This window comes from Notechis scutatus, chromosome 7 (assembly GCF_049901735.1).
Source record: "Notechis scutatus isolate UNSWTSFEM ecotype Mainland chromosome 7, rNotScu1.2, whole genome shotgun sequence".
In the NCBI taxonomy this organism is placed as follows: domain Eukaryota; kingdom Metazoa; phylum Chordata; class Lepidosauria; order Squamata; family Elapidae; genus Notechis; species Notechis scutatus.
The window spans coordinates 17,370,363-17,390,920 of record NC_142015.1 but is presented as its reverse complement, the minus strand read 5'-3'; the positions used below and the strand labels follow the sequence as shown (position 1 = coordinate 17,390,920).

Sequence of the window (20,558 nt, the reverse complement as noted above, 5' to 3'; positions counted from 1 at the left end):
AGGTAGGACCAGAACTCACCGTCTTTGGATTGGCACAAAGTCACCCAGCTAAGGCTACAACATGGCTAAGGCTACAACTCCATGTCTCCTGGTCATTGATCCAAAGTCCCCCTAGCCAGCTTTCATGCCTAAGGCAGGACCACAATTCACAGTCTCCTAGTTTCTAGTCTGGTGCCTTCACCACAAAATGAAACTAGCTCTGGAGTAGGCCTTATATAATGTTCATTCATTACCCCACCAACTTTACTGCAGTGACTAGAAATGAAATATTGTATTTCTATAGATACCACTAAAATATTCTCACTTGGATTCCAGGTGAAAAAGTAAAGTATCTTTTGGAAAATATTATGCAAATAGTGTAACTAACTTCTACCTGACATAAAAAAAAAATCAAAAATGGATGGACATAGCACACTGCTAATTATAAGAGGAGGAAAATAACATATCCATTCAGCATTTGGATTGAATTGGATTGGATCTGATTAGGAAAGACATTAGAGAAATTAATCTACAGCATAAGATTTTTTTCTGTGTGATAAGGCTGTGTATGACTATGTATATGTAAATACAAATGTACACACATCCACAAAAATATTTGCATATATCAAACTTTTATAGTTAATGAGGTAATCCATCCTCTATGACAAAAAAAAAAACCTTATGAGAAGACCCATTATAATATTTTCTATGATATTCTCTCTCATTATACCTAACTGGGAAAACCACTTATCTTCTAATCTAGGCAGGCTAAAAACCTTCCATTCTTATCCACATGGAAATCTTATCTAAAGTTCAGATGGCAACTTTGCAAAAAAGAGAGAGGGAGGGAGGGAGAGAGATAATTAAGAGGAAAGAAGCTTATAAAATGCTGAGAATATTATTTCCTATACTCTCCTATCATTTATTTTCTCTCTCTCTTTGTGTGTATTTATAAATGCAAAACTGCAGAAGGACCATTTGCAAATCCCATCTCAGATACATCTTATTTAACAGGTTCGTTGGCACAGGCAGCAATAATAAATAATTACAATGGAGTGATTGAGGAATCTTGATGATATTGCACTAAATGCAGCTGTTTGTTTAATTTCTCCAACAAGGAGCTACAACTAGTGGGAAATTATTTTGTAAGTTATACCTTCCAGGCATGCAGGCTGAAGGTCTGGAAAGTCTGGGGCTGAGAAGAAAGGATCTCAAACAAGAAAACATTTCAAAGTTAGTGACAGTCTCTCAGGGCCATTAACAGCCACAATTTACCTTTTGACCGCATTCTATTTCCTCTCAAATCCTTTATTTCCACCTTATTTATTAACTGAAGAAGCAGCAAGAATAGTAGGAAGTGATTCTCTGGTTGCTAGTCTTACAAAAATCCATAGCAGAAAATTATTCTCAAGAGGTGGCATGTGCATCCTTTTCCTTTTTTAGCATTTGCTGTGAACTGGGCTTAATTGAATTATTTTGCTGGGAAGGGGCCTGGAGCTGGATGTGTGCTGTTGTTTCAGCTTAGGCAGCTTTGCCCGGGGAGTATGAAGCGGCGGTGGGGTGGGCATAATACTAATTGAGACAGCAGGCTTGCCCAGAAGTTTCTAACAAGATCAATGCTCAGGTTTAAATTTATTCTCCTCTGAGATCTCTCTGGCCCTATTTGTCAGTGACAATCCTATCTGATTTGAAAAGCAGGGAAGCCTTTGGGTTTGTTTGCATTCTAATGTGCATTTGCACACTTCGGACTTTCCAACTTTTAAGTAAGAAGTTGTATGCTCAAATCCTCTCTTTTTCAAATTTTAGAATCAGAATAGAGCTGGAAGGGACCTTGGAGGTCTTCTTGCTCAACCCTTGTTCAAGCAGGAGACCCTATACCATTTCAGATATAGGGCTGTCCACTCTCTTCTTAAAAACCTCTAAAGATAAAGCACCTACAACTTCTGAAGGCAAGCTGTTCCATTGGTTAATTGTCCTCATTGTTAGAAAGTTTCTCCTTGATTCCAGATTGTTTCTCTCCTTGATTAGTTTCCATCAATTGTTTCTTGTCTTGTCTTCTGGTGCTTTGGAAAATAAGTTCCCCATTCTTATCTGTGGCAGCCCTTAGATATTGGAAGACTGCTATCATATCACCCCTGATCCTTCTTTTCTCTAGACTAACCATACCTAGTTCCTGCAACCGTTCTTCATGTGTTTTAATCTCTAGGCCTTTAATCATCTCAGTTGCTCTTCTCTGCACTTCTTCCAAAGTCTCAACTTCTTTTTTGTAATGTGGTGACCAAAATTGGATGCAGTATTCCAGGTGTGGCCTTACTAAGGTTTTATAAAGCGGTACTAATACTTCACGTGATTTGGATTCTATGCCTCTGTTTATACAACCAAGGAATTTTATGAAGCAACACAGCAAGGAATTCATACGAAAATACATAAACTGAGCATGGTGTGTAATACATACAGTAGCATGGTCCAAGAAGAAGTGCATACAAAAGTGCATTTGTTAAGGAGATATAATTTAGGGATTATCTTGGTTAGTAACCATTCATAGTTACAAGGATGAAAAAGTAACACAGTTATGTGTTCAGACCAGAGTATTCCTTCCAAAAGCTCTAAGATGTTTATTAGAACAATGATGAAAATATTCACACACATTACAATTTCTAAGATGGGTCATAATTACTAATTAAATCTGATAGCCATCATTTCCCTCAGCTGTCTCATACCTGACACTTAAGAATATCTGTCTCTGATCCCACCAAATAATTAAGAGTGAACATTTCCCCACCCATCCCCTAGCATGATTAGATTAACACCCACAGTTTCCCTGTTTCTTCTGACACTGAGAAAGGAATGGTGTCTATAACAGAATTGTGTAAATTGAATTATCTAAAATTATCCCAACAGTTGGATCCTTGCTATTCTCTGAATGGGCTTTTCTTTTAAAGATGTTTTATTAACGGTCTGCAGAAAGGAAACCTAGCTCAGAGAATAGCAAGAAACCAACTACATATATTCTCCATGATTGCCTAAAATAAACGAGAAATAGTGAGGTTTTTGTTTTTTTAATTATTTCTTCTCTTCCTGATTTTCTTTCACTAGTCCAAGGGTCTTCAAACTTGACAGCTTTAAGACTTTTAGACTTCAACTCCTCCAGTCATGTTAGCTCAGGAATTTTGGGAGTTGACATCCACAAGTCTTAAAGCTGTCAAGTTTGAAGACCCTTGCACTAGCCTCACATAAAATGTTGGCATTAAGTGTTCTGTGAACTGAAGTTCACACATAGACTTTGTGACATAGGTTTGTGAATCTGCTCCTATTTGAGATCAGGAGAAGATACTTTTGCTCCGTGTTTATTTTTGTCATGTCGGCATTGTGGCCTTGTGGTGAAGATATTTGCCTCCCACTTGAAAGGTTGAGAGTTCAATCCTGGGTAGCGGCAGATGTTTCTCTCTCCTAAAAGGCAAAGCAAAATTATTTGCTGTGAACTCTGCATGGCATTGGGAAGGGCACCCACCTGGTAAATGCTCAGCTCCATCCAGTCACTCCAACTCTACCTTGAATGAAGGAATTACAGGGTTGTAAAAAGAGAGTGAATTTTGCCTTGTTTGTCACTAGTAAAAGTCTGACTTACATCAGAAAGGATGCTCAAGGATGCTTTGGCCTATCCACTTCACTAGATCCAAAGCCTGAGATGAAATCTTTGTTCTGTCAGCCATATCTATGGTTATAAATGCCCAGAGGAGATTAGACTTCTGGTTTTCCCATCCTTATGCAAAATTTCATTGACACTGGAAGAGTACCATGTTCCATATGCCCAAATCTGTTCACGATTTCTGATGAATGTATGAAGACTATATCGTTCTGGTCCTCCTTCCAGGATGCTCCTATCTGCTGATTTGAACAATAAGGTTTGTGTGGTTATGAGAAGCTTTGTTTTATTCAAGCCAACGTTCGGAGAATAATTCATGTCTTCTTCCCCAACGTTGAACAGGAAAGCGTTCTAATTCAGATTAAATAAATAATGATTTGTCCCTGCTGGAATAACATATCCATTAATAAAGGGAGGTGGGATCCATCTTTTGCTAGAAAGGCACCGTGCCGTATTTTCTGAGTTCATGAAGTAGGCAGGCAATAATGGCTGGATGTCTTGGTCTGTAGGAATGACCTTGGGAGATGGGGAAAGAGCAAGAGAAGACATTGGATAAGAGCAGGGGTGGGGTTTTACCTGCCCTACCTGTTTCGGGTGAACCGGTAGTTCCGGCTATGATTTAACCTCGCCTACCCACTCCTGCCCTTGTCTGTCCTTTATTTCCGTGTTTTGCAGTTCAGCTGATTTGCGTGGCACAGCTGTTTTACTCACTGGGGCTGCGGTAGAAGGTAAATATTAGAGCTAAAAATGGGTGGTTTTTGAATGCGAAGCACACACTCACCAAAGCAACTGTTATACTGGTTGAATCATACCACTAGATAAGAGGCACCTTAGCCTGCACAAGGCATGTATGTGTGATAAGTGTTTCAGAAGGGACCCTCCCTAGTTTCTTGGGCTGTAAAGAGGGTGAGGGAGAATTGTACTTTTAGACTGGCAAGATTCTGTTAATGTAACTTTACAATAAAATAGAATTAGTTCACCTAGCATGCTCCTGTCTATCCTAATTCACAAGGCTGATCTCAATCTGACACGTAGTGTATAGTCCTGGACTTTTTATATCTTTGGTGAATAGAATTACAACAGTTCCCCTTTGAGTTGTTATGGTGTAGGTAACTATGAACAGTAGTTGGGATGGAGAAAATGGGTCAAAAGTAAGATTTTACAAACAGAAACACTGGTCCTCTTGATCCAGCAAGGGAAGATGGGTCATTCTTTACAGGCCTGGTCTCATCAGAGTATTCATACAATTCACAATACCCTATTAAGATGCCTGTCGTGAAGTACACGTAGTGTCTGATTAGTGACTCACAATTCTGTTCTACAAGAGAGGTTAATTATTAAAAGAGGATGGCAGATATTAATGCTACCAATCATGCAGATGACAGCCACTTTTGAGGTAGCATTTCTCAGCTCACATTTTGCATCAGGTGAATTAGTAAGTACCCTCAAAATGGAAGTGTCTAGAACATTTAACATGAGGTTGTGACTGAGATTCTAGAAAACAAAATGCTTCTCTCTTCCCCTAGCTGCTATTTTTTTATTCTCCAGTATAACCTCTCCACATTAATTAAATTATGGAGATGGGAGGCAAAGACGTTGGTCTTGAAGCAGCCTATCGTTGTTCTTGTTCTCCTCTTCCTTCTCCTTCACCAAATTAGATGGTCTAGGAAATTATAATGTACATCCTCTCAAGGGAACTCCAAGAGCTTTGACTTTGCAGTATTGAATATTAAAATACAAAGGAGAAACGTGTCAACTCTTTCAATCTGCATCTGATTTTAGTTTGTACTTAAAAGATTATCTGCTCAGATATCTGTTTTCTGTCACCTTTGTTATTCCACTTGCTGATTTGATCTACTTGGCAAAGTCTTGGTCTCTAATGTGTGTGTGTTTTTTTTTAAAGAGTGCATTAACCTCCCTTCATTACATCAGCAACTGATCCCAAACTTCAGGGAAGGTTCTTAAAAACAATTTTCTTTGTAGTGTGGGGGAATATAATTTTGAAAACACAGCTCTGCATGCATAGGGAGATGTTCTGGTTCGGGGATAGCAACTGTTTAGTAGCAGCTGGGGGTTATGCATTCAGTCATCATGCGCTCTTCTTAAAATTGCCTGGATATGTATTTGGAGACATTAAACCATGTAGAATCTGAAGTGAAAAAAGAAGAGGGAGGAAAAAAGAACCCTTCCATGTCAGTGAAAATGAAATGTGGCTTCTAGAAAGTCATTGGACTGTCTAGCAGTGGCAGCTTTTCACTTGTCTGCAAACAGTTTGTGCAGAGAAGAGTTAATGGGGCAGGTGAAAAAAAATGGCCTAGTCAGCGGTCTTCCTGCCTTGTTTTTCATAAGAAAACAGGGGAAAGCCTGAATTTGCTTAACGCATTTTTATTTTCTTTTTCGCTGGCGCGACTTTGGCTTGTTCTCAACACCTTGTTCTCTGTGAAATCAACAGCCTCTCTCCACGATGCGTTGTCAGCCTTAATTATTTCCTGTAGATACACTGCCCCATATTCTTCTGCAAGGCTGTATGTGGAGAAGAACTCCAGAGGTCAACAAAGCAGCCTGTTAATGTGTCTCTTGTTACCGCCGTTGTAGAACTAGGTACCCAGGATGAATTCAAGAGTCTCCTGCCGCTTCCGTGGTGGACCCGCTGTGCGACTATGGCTGCCCAGAAGGATGAAAACACGAAGTCTCCAAAGGAGATGGGAGGGGTCAAGCTTTTTCTCCATTCACAAGTGGAGCTGAATAGAATCACTGAGACTAATTCAAGGCCTGAATGGCAGGAGAAATAATTACCTGCCAATTATTGAGATGGTGACCCCCCCCCTTCCCTTCAAAGACAAATCGCACTATCTTGCAATCAAAGGCAGCTCACACCATTCTGAGCCTACGTGTTTGATACAACACCATTCACAGAGAACTCAAAGAAGGAAGATAGCACTTCGGCTTAGAGAGCTGCACAGTTTGTGAACTGCCACCGTGAGTTTCTAATAAGCTGCACTTGAAAGACAAAATGAGTTGTCCAAAGAATGGTATTTCTGTGTCAGTTTTACCTCTTAACAAACTGCTTTTATGGTGCGAGATAGGGAGTGGGGGTGTGCTCCCATCTACGATGTCTTGACAGGCTATGGGAAATGTGAAAACTAAGCGGCAAGCGATTGCTGCCTCGGATGCCAGCTTGCAATAAAAGGTGAGAGAAAATGAGCAATTTAGAAGAGGGGAACATACTCGTGTGACCCCCCTTTTATGGAACTACAATTCCCAACAGCCCCAGTTGATATAAGACACATTTACTTCAACCACATCTGGAAGACCAAATGTTCCCCGTCTTTGATTTAGGTAATAATCCAACATCTCAATGAAGGCAAGACTTGGAGGAAATCAGCTCAAAGTTGCCACAATAGAGTGAATTGTTTCAAGGATTTATTTTTTAAAAAAGGAGATAAAGAAAGATAAAGATAAAAAGAACCTAGATTTTTGTTAATATGCACGTCCCTAACCATATGCAAATAATTTTATGGTTTTCCACAGAGATCTAATCACAAATTGTTGCAGATTTCTCCAATTCATGAAATAGATTTCCCATGGTCCAAAATTGTTGTTCTTTATTGGCGTTCTGTCCTCAGTTGGCATTACCTAATTAGAATTGATTCACCTGTTTTTATTAAAAAATAAAACACCTTTAAACTACTATCACAGAAAGTTCAATTTTCTATGAAGAATTTATTTTAACATTGTTATAGTGTTTCTGCCATTGTTTCTCACCTGGAAATTCACAGTAGTCTTCATGCTGATAGAACAGGGGTGGGCAAACTTTTTGGCTCGGGGCCGCATTGACTTTTAAAATTTGACAGACAGGCCGTGTCAGCACAAGATTTTTGGGAATCGCCCCCTTCCCCCCCTCTTCTCCTTCCCCTCCCCTCGGAGGCCCCTGAGTCAGGAGTTGCTACCGCCGGCGCGGCTCCGCGCTCCCAGTCCCGTGTTGCCTGGGGAAGGAAAAGGCAAAAAGGAAGAGCCGCGGCGGTGCTTTGCAACGGGAGCAGCGGCACCGGAGGCTCAGGCTCAGCGGCTCCTGGTTTTGCCTTTTCCTTCCCAAGGCAACGCGGGACTGGAGCCGCGGAGCTGCGCCGGCGGTAGCAACTCCTGACAGCCCCAGCCGGACACCTGAGCGGAGCCCGGCAGAACTGCCTGTTGCTGCTGCTGGAGCACCACCGGTTGCCTCCTCCAAGCAGCCCGCCCGCTGCGCCGGGCTTCCCCTCCGCCACGCGGCTCGGGTCCAGGCGCGAGCACCCGCGAAGTTAAAAGGAAGCGGAAAGTTGCTGGGAAGTTGCTCGGGTGCTGGGAGCAGGCTTTTAAAGTGCCGCCCGAGCAAAGTTTAAGCAGCCCGCCCGCCCGCCGGCAGAGCCCTTCCCGCTCCTTGGCGGAAGACACTCCAGCCTGCAAACTTTGCCTTTGCAAAGTTTAAGCCTGGAAGCCCGAAACCCGAGCAACTTCCCAGCAACTTTCGGCTTCCTTTTAACTCGCAGGCGCCGCACCTGGTGGAGGGGAAGCCCGGAGCCTCCTCCAAGCAGCCCGCCCGCCCACCCGCCGGGCTTCCCTCCACCGCGGCTTGGGGCCAGGCGCGAGCGCCTGCAAGGAAAAAGGAAGCCGAAAGTTGCTGGGAAATTGCTCGGGTTTCCGGGCTTCCAGGCTTAAACTTTGCACAGGCAAAGTTTGCAGGCGGGAGCGTCTTCCCGCCAAGGAGCGGGAAGGGTTCCACCCGCGGGCAGGTGGGCTGCTTGGAGGAGGCGACCGGCGGCGCTCCGGTTTCCCTCCGCCGTGCGGCTCGGGGCCAGGCGCGAGCGCCCGCAAGGAAAAAGGAAGCCGAAAGTTGCTGGGAAGTTGCTCGGGTGCTGGGAGCAGGCTTTTAAAGTGCCACCGAGCAAAGTTTAAGCAGCCTGCCCGCCTGCCGGGTGGAACCCTTCCGCCTCGGCGGGAAGACGCTCCAGCCTGCAAACTTGGAAGTTTTGGAAGACGCTCCAGCCTGCAAACCAGCCTGGAAGCCCCGGAAAAAAAGGGGATCGGCGGGGACTCACCTTCGGAGAGGTCGCACTCGAAGGTGATTTCGAACTCCCAGCCGAGGCCTTTGCAAAGTTTTTTTCTTTCCTACCCCGAGAGCGCTCCGCACTGTTTTGCAGCTTTGGGGGCCACGCGGCACAGGGCAATACACCACGCCCAGCGATTTTTTTTCAGGGCGGGCCGGATTGGACAGACCAACGGGCCGGATGTGGCCCGCGGGCCGTAGTTTGCCCACCCCTGTGATAGAACTATGTTCTTTTGAAATGGATATAAAATGAAATCTTGCTTGACCAGTTCAAAGGTTCAACTAATCCAGCCTATTCTTACTTAGTACTGTCCAGCTATGTGGACTGCAATTCCCAAAATATCCACTCAACTTACATGTTCAAGATTTTGATGGACTTAACCTCTACAACTTGAAACCAACCAACACTACATCTTCCAGTAACAAATATCATTCATTAATAATATTTGGAGGAAACAAACATTTCCATTGATTGTGGGTGCTTTGAATTCCATCCCCAAAAAACCTTTAACCTCCTTAACTTAAGAGCTCTTTTTCTGAGATTTCATTTCAATTGTAGAAGTAAATTCTGCAATCAGGAAAAGATGCAGCTGCTTTAAGGAGCTGCAGAGTATTGTTAGCTCATGCCTTCTAAAGAATTTTCCCAAAATTGAACATGCGGTGCCCTATAGCCTATATTTGTCTACTCTGAACTTTAGTATCATGGGATTACATTTTCAGAGAAGAAGAAAAATATTTCTCCCCAGTTCTCTTCTGTATGATAGACAATTGTATACATTATATACATTTTCTTCATACGTGCACCATCATTTCTGTTCTTGGTTCAGAATAAACAGTATGAAAAAATTGCTAAAGACCAAAAAGATGGACTAAAGACCATTCTTAGCCTTTGAATGATAATGTTGAGAACAGCATCTTCAAAAAGTGGGATGGGCTGGAGGATCAAGTCAATTGATTTAAGCTTCATTAATACAACAGTTAATTTATTAGACCTCAGAACTTTTGATTTAAAGGAGAAGATGAGCCCGTAGGACAAATATATAGCACACATCTGCAAAAATTTAAGCCAAAGGTGCTTTTTTCTTCTATTGAATTGAAGTAGCAGAGGGCAGCTATGCAATATTGAGGAAGATGCTATTGTTTTAAGAAACTGAACTCAAGCCATTCCAAACCTTCTTTTTGCTTCTGAATCTACAAGTTATTGAGTCCACCTCTGACAGTTTGCAAATTAAATTTATGGGAAGAGGTTTGAGGATCACTCACAAAAGTTTGGAGGTGGCAGATTTGACTTAGCTTGAAGTTTGTATTTCACTGGTGCAATCTTGCAGATGGATGGGAATAAGTGGGGGGGACAACAGCTAGAATTTATACGTTATCACACTCTTCTTGTTAGGTCTCATAGCCTGCCAAACATATATATATATATATTTGGCACTATATATATATATATATATATATATATATATATATATATATATATATATATGTTTTCTTAAGTTTTCAGGGTACTCACATGTATGGTGTTCGGCTTGGTTCGGGTATTTTCCCACGTCATTGTAGTTCTTTTAAAGTTGTAGCAACGTTTCAGCAGAATCTCATCTGCCATCATCAGGCTTCTGTATTGTGTCCGTCTGTGGGTCAGACTTTTACAGTGGTTTCAGATTTAAATTTGGGGCAGCCTATTGCTGTGCCAGAATGGTTTTTTCTTCATCCTGATTGGTTGGGAGTCTTGGTCTGTGTTTATTGGTCTCGGAGTTTGCTGTGTTCTGCTTGATGGGTGTTTCTGATATCTTCTGTCTGTTTTTTGGCTCTTTTTGTATCTTGATTGGCTGGCAGCATTGTGTTACTTTAATGGAGGTCTTTAGTGCAGCTTGGCTTCGGGTAAATGGACGGCTATCATTAGTTAGGAAGCTGGGTTTCATCTGGGTGCCTGGTTGGGGTGTGTTTGAGCTGGAGGTATCAGGGGGATCTGTTTGTGCCCAGGTGTTTGCCTGGCTTGTGGTGTGGAGATTTTTTGTTTGTGAGTGCAGGCTTCCAAATGATTGACAGCCTGGTGGAATCATCTCTTCTGTTCATGCTTTCTGGTCTTTTTTCAATCTCTATGGCTTCTCTGATGACTCTGTGGCTAGGGTTTTCCATAGTGGCCAGGGTTTTGGTGCCATTGAAGTTGATGCTATGACCTGTAGCTTCCATGTGTTGGACTAGTGAGGAAGTGTGTTCCAGCTTTTTGACTGCATTTTTGTGTTCATCCAGGCGGGTACTTATTCTTCTATTGGTCTGTCCAATGTATGTGGCCGGGCATGATGCACATATATATATATATATATATGAATGACACCTTATTTAGGGTTGACATATTTTGGCTACAAACTTCTGCCCATTAGGTAGCAGCAAAGAGATTCATAAAGGTAACTGTTTGCTATTATGGAATGATTGTTTGAATTTTTACAACCCAGGTAGGGCACCTCTGATCATAGCAAACTGAGATGAGCAATCAATCTGTTTTAACTTTGCAATCTAGCTTCAACTTTAATTGGAAGGTTCTCATACTTTACTGCACCTGCTTTCATTCCACTTATTTGTAAAGTAGTGAGTTTGCGTTTAACTTCTGAGAACAAACATGGAGGTCCCAATGAGAACTGAATGGAGAATGCAATTGTTTAGAGAGCTTGGTCATACCAACACTTTTTCTTTCTTCTCCTGGCACCTACTTGTAAGAAATATTTTAAAAAAATCAAACCAGAACATCAGTACAAAACACAGAGTCCACTATAAAATAGGCACATTGTTGCGCTTATGCACACCCCCTACAGACATCTTAGGAAAGGGGTGAGGTCAATAGTAGACAGTCTAAGGTTAAAGTTTTTGGGGTTTGGGGAAGAAACCACAGAGTCAGGTAGAGTATTCCAGACATTGACCACTCTATTGCTGAAGTCGTATTTCCTGCAATCAATTTTGGTATGATTAACCTTGAGTTTGTATCTATTGTTTGCTCTCGTGTTGTTATGGTTGAAGCTGAAGTATTCATTGACAGGTAGGACATTGCAATGTATGATTTTATATACTATACTTAGGTCGGACCGAAGGCGGCGTAGTTCTAGGTTTTCTAGGTCTAGAATTTCAAGTCTGGTGGCATAAGGTATTCTGCAACAAGTAGAGGAGTGGAGAACTCTTCTTGTGAAATATTTCTGGACTTTCTCAACTGTGTTAATATCAGATACGTAATGTGGGTTCCAGACTGATGAGCTGTATTCGAGTATTGGTCTAGCAAATGTTTTGTATGCTCTAGTTAGTAGTGTAATATTACCAGAGAAAAAGCTATGAAAGATTAGGTTAACAACTCTTAAGACCTTTTTGGCTATGTAGTTACAGTGGGCTCTAGCACTTAGGTCATTTGAGATGAATACTCCAAGATCCTTGACAGAGTTTGGATCATCAGCAAGGTCTTGACTATTCAGCCTGTATTTTATTTTCTGATATATATATATTTTGCCAATATGTAGGACAGAGCATTTATTTGTTGCGATTTGAAGTTGCCATTTGTTTGACCATTCTGATACATAGTCAAGGTCTTTTTGAAGGGTAGCAGTATTGTCTGTGGTGTTGAATAGCTTTACATCATCAGCGAAGAGAACACAGTTACTTTTGATATGATCACACAGGTCATTTATGTAGAGTATGAAAAGAGTTGGTTCTAGAACACTGCCTTGGGGGACACCACTGTTGACAGGTACAGAATTTGATAAGATGCTCCCAATTTTGACCATTTGTTGTTTGTTTGACAGGAACGCTTCTATCGAGTTATGTATGTGTCCAGAGATACCATAAGATTTTAGTTTTAGGAGTAGTTTGTCGTGTACCACTGAATCAAAGGCTTTACAGAAGTCTATGTAGATTGCATCTATTGTTTTGCCCTGATCGAGTTGTGTAGTCCATATGTTTTTGCAGTGTAAGAGTTGCAGATTACATGATAGTTTTTTCCTGAAACCAAATTGTTTATTAGAGAGTAGGTTGTTTGTTTCTAAGTGAAGGAAGATGGATTGGTTAATAATTGATTCCATGACTTTACAGGTGATGCAGCATAAATAGATTATTCTGTAATTTTCAACTAGGCTGGGCTCTCCCTTTTTGAAGATGGGGATGACCATGGCTTGTGACCATAGTTTTGGCAAGGAGCTGGTCCTGAAAGATTTTTCCAAGATTATGCTTAAAGGTTCAACTATGGCAGTGGGTTGAGATTTGCTAGCTGATATGAGTTCCAACTATTGCTCCTTGTCTCTGTTATCCTGGAAATTATAGAAATATCTTCTGAACATTTTGATGTCTCTTTTTCTTTGTCCCAGGAATTTACATAGAATAATAGAGTTGGAAAAAACCTTGGAGGTCTTCTAGTCCAACCCCCTGCTCAAACAGGAAACCCTATAGGGTTTCAGACAAATGGTTGTCCAGTCTCTTTTTGAAAGCCTCCAGTGATGGAGCACCCACAACTTCTGAAGGCCAGCTATTCCATTGGTTGATTGCTCTCACCGTTAGGAATTTTCTTCTTACTTCTAGGTTGCATCTCTCTTTGGTTAGTTTCTGTCCATTGTTTCTTGTCCTGTCTTTTGGTGCTTTGGAAAATAGATTGACCCTCCCTCACCTTTGTGGGAACCTCTGTTGATTTGAGGTTGCTTGACATGAAATGCAGGCAAAAGTTGAAAGCAGAAATAAAAGCAGGCATAAAATGGCCTGAAATTCCTAGGATGAGATTATGATCAGGATGTGATTAGCAACCAGGATGCATTGAGAAACATTTTCTTGGCAACACACATGGCATCTCTGGAGTAGGAGTATACCTCCCGACATGCAGCTGTAACATATAGAAATTGCTAATGCATATTGGAAGAAGACTGAGAGAGGGAGAGAGAGAGAGAGAGAGAGAGAAATGAAAGAGAGAATACACATAAAGAGAGCTAAATTTCATCCAACTTACTAAGAATAAAAATAATTAGCCGGAACAGCTCAGACATGATTGGCAGATGCACAAAAGCTGAAAGAGTTTTGCTTCTTGCAAGATCTTGGAGGAAAGGGTGGGAGGGAAGTAAGAAAATAGAGAGAAAAAAGTTGAAGAAAAAGGGGGAAAGTAGACAGAGAACTTTTCCATGTATAGATATGAGAATTTGTGATACGGAATGTTGTGATAGTCCAATGTGCTCTTGAGTACAGTCTCCTTGGAAATGGCCAATTAAAAAGTTACAATTTTGCAATTCAGTTATAACAACCACAAAAATAGCCTTTATATTTCTGACTCTGCTCTCCTGCCCACGCAGAACTCAGGAGAAGCAGACTGATCCAGCTCCTTTATTTCTCTAAAACCAACCAAGGAATAAATTCATTGGTATAATCCTTAGGAGAGATCCTATACAACACAGTGGAATTTCATATACTTGTTTAATGATGAAAGGTCACACTGGCAGCTGAATTTTGATATCATGGATACTTTCTGGATGCCTTACACATACTTTTGAAGTCCACATTCTGGACAGAAATTATCATTGATTTGAAAGAGGGGTCAAGGAGGCCATCTATGTTAAGATTGAAAAGTCCTCTCTCAACGGGGGTGGGTGGGGATATGACACCACCTATCTCCTGTTTACAACACAGTCCTTTCAGCAGTTCCAAGAAGGTTCCACACCCAATTTGCACTCTGATTCAATGACTCTGAGGATACGGATAAACCCCCAAGTGGCTTCAACGACTCTCAGTAAGATATAAATCTGTCTATTCCCCGCCATTCAGTCAGAACTGAAGAAGCTTCTTGGATGAGAAGCAAAACATCTTCAAGAAAAAACAAAGAACATCTAGTTGCCTCTTGAAAAAGCACCTTTGGGACAACATGACCTGGATGACTGAGAATCTCCATGGACGAACATTGCTCTGGCTTCAGTAAATGCTGTGGATGATGGCAAAAGGTTTGTTATGAAATCAAGAGAGCACTTATTCAACCTGGAACAACAGATTTGCCCATTTCAGGTGCAAAAACAATATGATCAGTCAGTCCCCGGTGACTGAAACAATGAAATGAGTATCAGAAGGAACTGAGGCAGTGGAGGGATTCAGTCGGTTTGCACCGGTTTGGGGAAACTGATTGTTAAATTGCCCACCCACCTCCGCTATCAAAGTAGATCCTGGGCACTGCACTGCAATGGAGAAACGATCAACAGAGTGGCCGGCGCAAGGGAAGAAGGAGACCGCTTTGCCTCTTTCTTCTCCCCACTCCTCCTCTTTCCCTCATGCCGATCACTCTGTTACCCGTTTCTCCATTGCAAGGCAATGCCCAGGATCCACTTGGATAGCAGGGTGTGTGTGTAATTTAACAACTGGTTCACCCAGGGTCAGATTGGCCATCGTGGGAGGCTCACCCTACACGTGTGACAGAGTAGAGGATGGGGGTGGGACACTCCTCCCATGACAGCCAACCTGACCCTGGGCAAACCGGTTGTTAAATTATTTGAACCCCACCACTGAACTGACGGTTATTGTTGATGGTCTGCTGCATCATCCGTCCTTATTGCATCCATAGATAGCTGACTCACAGCCCTATTTAGGGTGACTTCATAGGTATCTGGAGCTCTGAGGTTCACCTTCAGGTCATGCTGAGGAACTCGCACAGTATATGAGTATAAAACAGATGGTTGGGCAGCCTTTAGTTCCTGGTATGATGTAGAATTATAGTCTCTGATAGAATTCTTTATTGGTCAAGTGTGATTGGACACACAAGGAATTTGTCTTTGGTGCAAATGTTCTCAGTGTACATAAAAGAAAAGAGACATTCGTCAAGAGTCAAGAATCAAAAGGTACAACACTTAATGATAGTCATAGGGTACAATAAGCAATCAAATCATACTAGGAAACAGTCAGTACAAATCATAAGGATACAAACAACAAAGTTACAGTCATACAGTCACAAATGGGAGGGGATGGGCAATTAGGATGATGAGAAGATTAATAGTAATAGTAATGCAGACTTAGTAAATTGTTGGACAGTGTTGAGGGAATTATTTGTTTAGCAGAGTGATGGCGTTCAGGAAAATACTGGCCTTGTATCTAGTTGTTCTGGTGTGCAGTGCTCTATAGCGTCGTTTTGAGGGGAGGAGTTGAAACAGTTTATGTCCAGGATGTGAGGGGTCTGTAAATATTTTCACAGCCCTCTTTTTGACTCATGCAGTATACAGGTCCTCGATGGAAGGCAGGTTGGTAGTAATTGTTTTTTTCTCTAGTCCTAATTACTCTCTGGCATCTGTGTCTGTCTTGTTGGGTTGCAGAACCAAACCAGACAGTTATAGAGGTGCAGATGACAGACTCAATGGTACTGTAGGTTTTCAGAAGCTTCAATGGCAGTGGTAATAGACATAACAGAAAAACCGAATAACAGAGTTGGAAGGGACCTTGGTGGTCTTCTAATCCAACCCTCTGCTCAAGCAGGAAACCCTATACCATTTCAGACAAATTGCTGTCCTGTCCAGGGTGGGATACAAAATAAACACAGTTACAAAAAACAGGTGAAGCCCCTTTTATTCCTTCACTTTGCTTCCAAGTTTCAAATATCCTTGACTGGAGACAAAAAAAACCTCCCACACAAGCAGTTACAAGAAGGAGGAAATGCCGTTTAAATTATAAAGAGTAAAAAACAACACAAAGCAGACAAGATAAGGGCTGGAAGACATCCACAGGTGTCAGAATACACACTGGGAAGGATGCCAAACTCAGAGAAGAACAATAAACTAGAGATATTTCAATGCTTTGTTTCCAGCACTCGCCCGTACGCATGTCCGTCCTCTTATTCAGTTGTCACAGCCGTAGCCCATGAAGAGGATCAAGGCCCTCTCCTCCCGAGGAGACCACATCTCTCCCTTATCATCTCCTCCCTGCGTGCCCTAGGATGGAGAGGGGATGGGCCTGGGTCCTCCTCTGACTGCCCAGCCGGCCTCTGCCCTTCCCCAGCCTCCTCCACAACCTCCGGAGCCACACTTCTACTACCTGTCGGCTGTTCCTCCACTCCCTCAGAGTCAGTCTCCACCAGGGGCATGACATGTCCAATCTCTTCTTAAAAGCCTCCAGTGTTGGAGCACCCAGAACTTCTGGAGGCAAGTCATTCCATTGATTAATTGTTCTCACTGTCAGGAAATTTCTTAATTCTGGAAGGTTGCTTCTCTCCTTGATTACTTTCCACCCAATGTCTTCAGGAGATGTTTCCAAACTGTTGGATTCCATGGGATGGAAACAGTTTTGGTCATTCTTTTGAAAGAGAGCACAAAGGAAATGAGAGAAGTCATATATGGGAACAGAACAGTTCTATGTAGAAATATAACAACAAAAGGCATGGGAAGAAAGCGTGGCTGAAAGAATTTGTTTGAGAATGTAGAAGAAAAATCATTGATTTGTCCCTTTAGCTGTACATATGCATAAATGTCAACAGATAAGAGACTTTTGCATTGCTTATACCTGAATTACAATTATAAGACAACATTTTGTCCTTTTAAAAAAAATGCCACCTCTCTTCGTCTTCCTGTCCTTGGGCAGCTTAACAGTAATAGAGGAGGCCTGGCCTGAGCAAGGATGATCAAAATGATTAAAACCTTCCCCGACAGGATAGAGACTTTGATAGATTCTATTGGTAATGTGGGAAACATTTCTATCTTAAAATGTGGTAGGGAAATCTATCTTCTTGTCATGGGATGGCTGCTGCAGTGTAACCAATAGCCCCGCCATGCGAAGAGGTTAACAACTGTCATGGGGTTTGTCATGGCTTTTCTCCTTGCTTCCTTTCCCTGTTGCATCAGTGTCTCGGGCACAGTGTAAGAAGGCAAGTGTTGACTTTTCGGAACAATGCAAACTGCATCGAGAGTTTGCTTCCTCCTCCTCCAAACCCTCTCTCCCCCCCCTCCTCAAAAAAAAGAGGAGAGCTAGGTAATACATTTTCTGCAATACCTGCTAGTTCATTTTCTTGGATTACTAAAATTTTAATTGCTTAGTTTCTGTCTATTGCTTCTCATGTTATTATTTTGGGGTGTGAAAAAGGGGGATGAAACATTTGGCCTCAGGAGATGCTCTGTGTTATAAGTATGATTTAGAGTTTGGTTTAAGGCAATGATAGCGAATCTTTTGGATCCTGAGTGCCCAAAGCACACATGTGCATGTGCATACCCAAAATGTGTGCCCCCCCCCCATGCACGTATGCCCAGCCCCCACACATGCATGGCAGAGACCTGAAGACCAGCTGGCTGGTGGGAGGCATGTACACATGCACGGTGGAGCTGAGCTGGGGCCACCTGTGGCACATGTGCCATAAGTTCGCCACCATGGGTTTAAGGTAATCAGAGTTTCAGATTAACATTTTTGTAATGTCAGGGTGGATTTTATCTTTCTCATGTTCAAAGAGCAAATCCTGCTTCCTTCTAGCACTGATGTAGTTACCTAGTTAGGTAATGAAACATCTGCAAAAAAAGACAACCAAGCTCAAAGGGCACTAGGACCTCATGGTTCAACCTGGAACCTCAAATACTCTCTTCTGTTGGAATCTTACTTAACTAAATGATTAGGAGTTATATAACAATTCCCACTAGAATCATGCAATACAATTTTGGGAGCTAAAACTTGCCTTTCTATTTCTATGAATACTGTCTGATAATATGATCCTCAAAGTACATGCTATAATATTCTAGCAGATCTAGTTCTCAAATATTTGTTTTGAATTCTAAGCACTTATACAATATCCCCCCCAAAACAGATATAGAAAATTGTGTGGGAGAGACATCTGAATTCAAATATTAACATCAATATCTGACCCCATAATTTATCTTTTCAGCAGGTTTTAAAGGCACTTATCTTTTGAGTTTTGTGTTTGAATTACAAGAAGAATGACATAACGGCATCCGTTTGGCCTCCCTAAGAGCCAAGGGTACTCTTAAAAGCACTCAAAGGGCCAATAAATGCTGAAGAAATAAAGGAAAGGGAAAGTAAGCAATATAGCAGTGGATAAAAATTTAAGGCACATCCAGAAGGAGGATTTGAGCAAACACTCAATGTTTTCACATTTTTCATTGCTTGTATTATGTTCCTGAGCTGGATCCAAAACTATATGTATTCTTTTAACTCCTTCCACAAAACAACAATGGCTACACATTTATATGACGAGGACTACTCAAAGATCAAATAAACTCTTAGATGAACACTTGTCAATTCTATACCTGTCTGGAATACAGCAACCACATTAAGATCACAAAAAGCCTCCTGCCATGCCCCTGTCAGAATCTGACTTGGAGGGGGAGGCCGAGCAGCTGACAGGGAGTGGGAATGTGGCTCCGGTGGCTGTGGAAGAAACTGGGGAAGGGCACAGTCCGGCTGGGCAGAGCAGGGGAGAGGTAGAGCGAGGCAGAGGGAATTCAGAGGAAGACCCAGGCCCACCCTCTTTTCATCCTAGGGCACACAGAGAGGAACGGAGAAGGGAGCAACGTGAGTTGCATGGCTTACGGGGGAGGAAAGGACCCTAATTCCCACACAGTGTTTAAAAAGGCAAGCTAAGCACAGCAAAGTTGCTGGAAGCAAACCATGAGTTATTTTTGTTTATCAAGGCTTATCTGGGTTCCTGACGTTTTCCCAAATGTATGTGTTTTGTTGGCCATTGAGTTCTGCAATTCCTTCTTTTTCCCCATCCAGTTAATTGCTGTAGCATGGTTTATGTGGATTTTTATTTACAGTTTATATGTACTTTGTTTTCGGATTGAATTTCCTCTACTTAAGGACTGTTCTTGGGAGAGTTTTTTCTCCAACTGAAGGTAACTGGACATTGGGGGCCAAGTTGGAGGTATTAAAGGGACTTTTCTTACTTATGTGATTGTTTTGCCTTTGTGCCATGCTCCGGGTCATCACACCTCCTTAGTATATCGAGGCAAAGCAACAATTCACTCTTTACAGATTCAAGTAGGTGTTCCTTGCTGATGGAGACATCAGGTTTACATCTTGGAATTTCCGCACATAACAATGGACTCTACCATTGAGTCGTGGCACCTCCACCATCCAGCTCAGGACTGTGCAGTGTCTTGATCCTGGCCTCTTCCTGAGAAATCTCAGTGTTGCCAAAAGGCTCCCTCGCTGTCTTGCAGGTGCACATTCCATCATCATGTCTGCAAACATAGGAAGCATGAAGTCAAGACAAACATAAAAGCTAAGACAGCCTTCCACGATATGACTTTCTGCAGCTTTGTTGGCACCACAACTTCCACAACTGCAGCCTGTCAACTTATGAAAGTTATAATTCCAACGGTTCTGAAAAGTGTTCAGTTATGAAAGGCACCCTGCAATTATGACACTCACGTGTGTGAAAGGTATTGAAAGCAAAGCTGTTGTTGGAATCTCTCTGCAATGCCAAGTCTCAATTTAGGAAGGCTTTCAGTAATAAAAATTAGGAAGTTAGAGCTCTTTTACTTCAGCACTCGGTACCAATGGTATCCATCATGTCCATATCTCCTTGGTCAAAGGACAAACTTAATTTCAGAACTCTTAAAAATTAGGGGAAAAATAAATGGAAGAATTGTTTTTCACCTTCTCTTTTCCTCAAACTTTTTTTTTTTTCATAAATGAAATTGTCAAGATGTTGCTACGCATATTAAACCATAGCAAATCTGTGAGTTAATTATACTTGGAGACCTTTGCCATTATCACCCCAATAAAGATATATTCTTCTCTATTTAGGAAAGGTCAGAAGCAGAAAAGCTTTAGTTTCTTCAGCCACACTGTCCTTCCTATTTGTATGGAGAAGACTGGAGGATTGATTAATGTCACCTTCAAAATGAGTATTGTTCTCAGTTG

General features: G+C 41.9%; 1 protein-coding gene across 4 annotated transcripts in view; it reads left to right on the top strand.

Annotated features, from left to right (window-relative positions):
* Positions 1-20,558, top strand: part of KIRREL3 (kirre like nephrin family adhesion molecule 3) — a 726,740-nt gene that overhangs the window by 501,173 nt on the left and 205,009 nt on the right. The window lies entirely within an intron of this gene.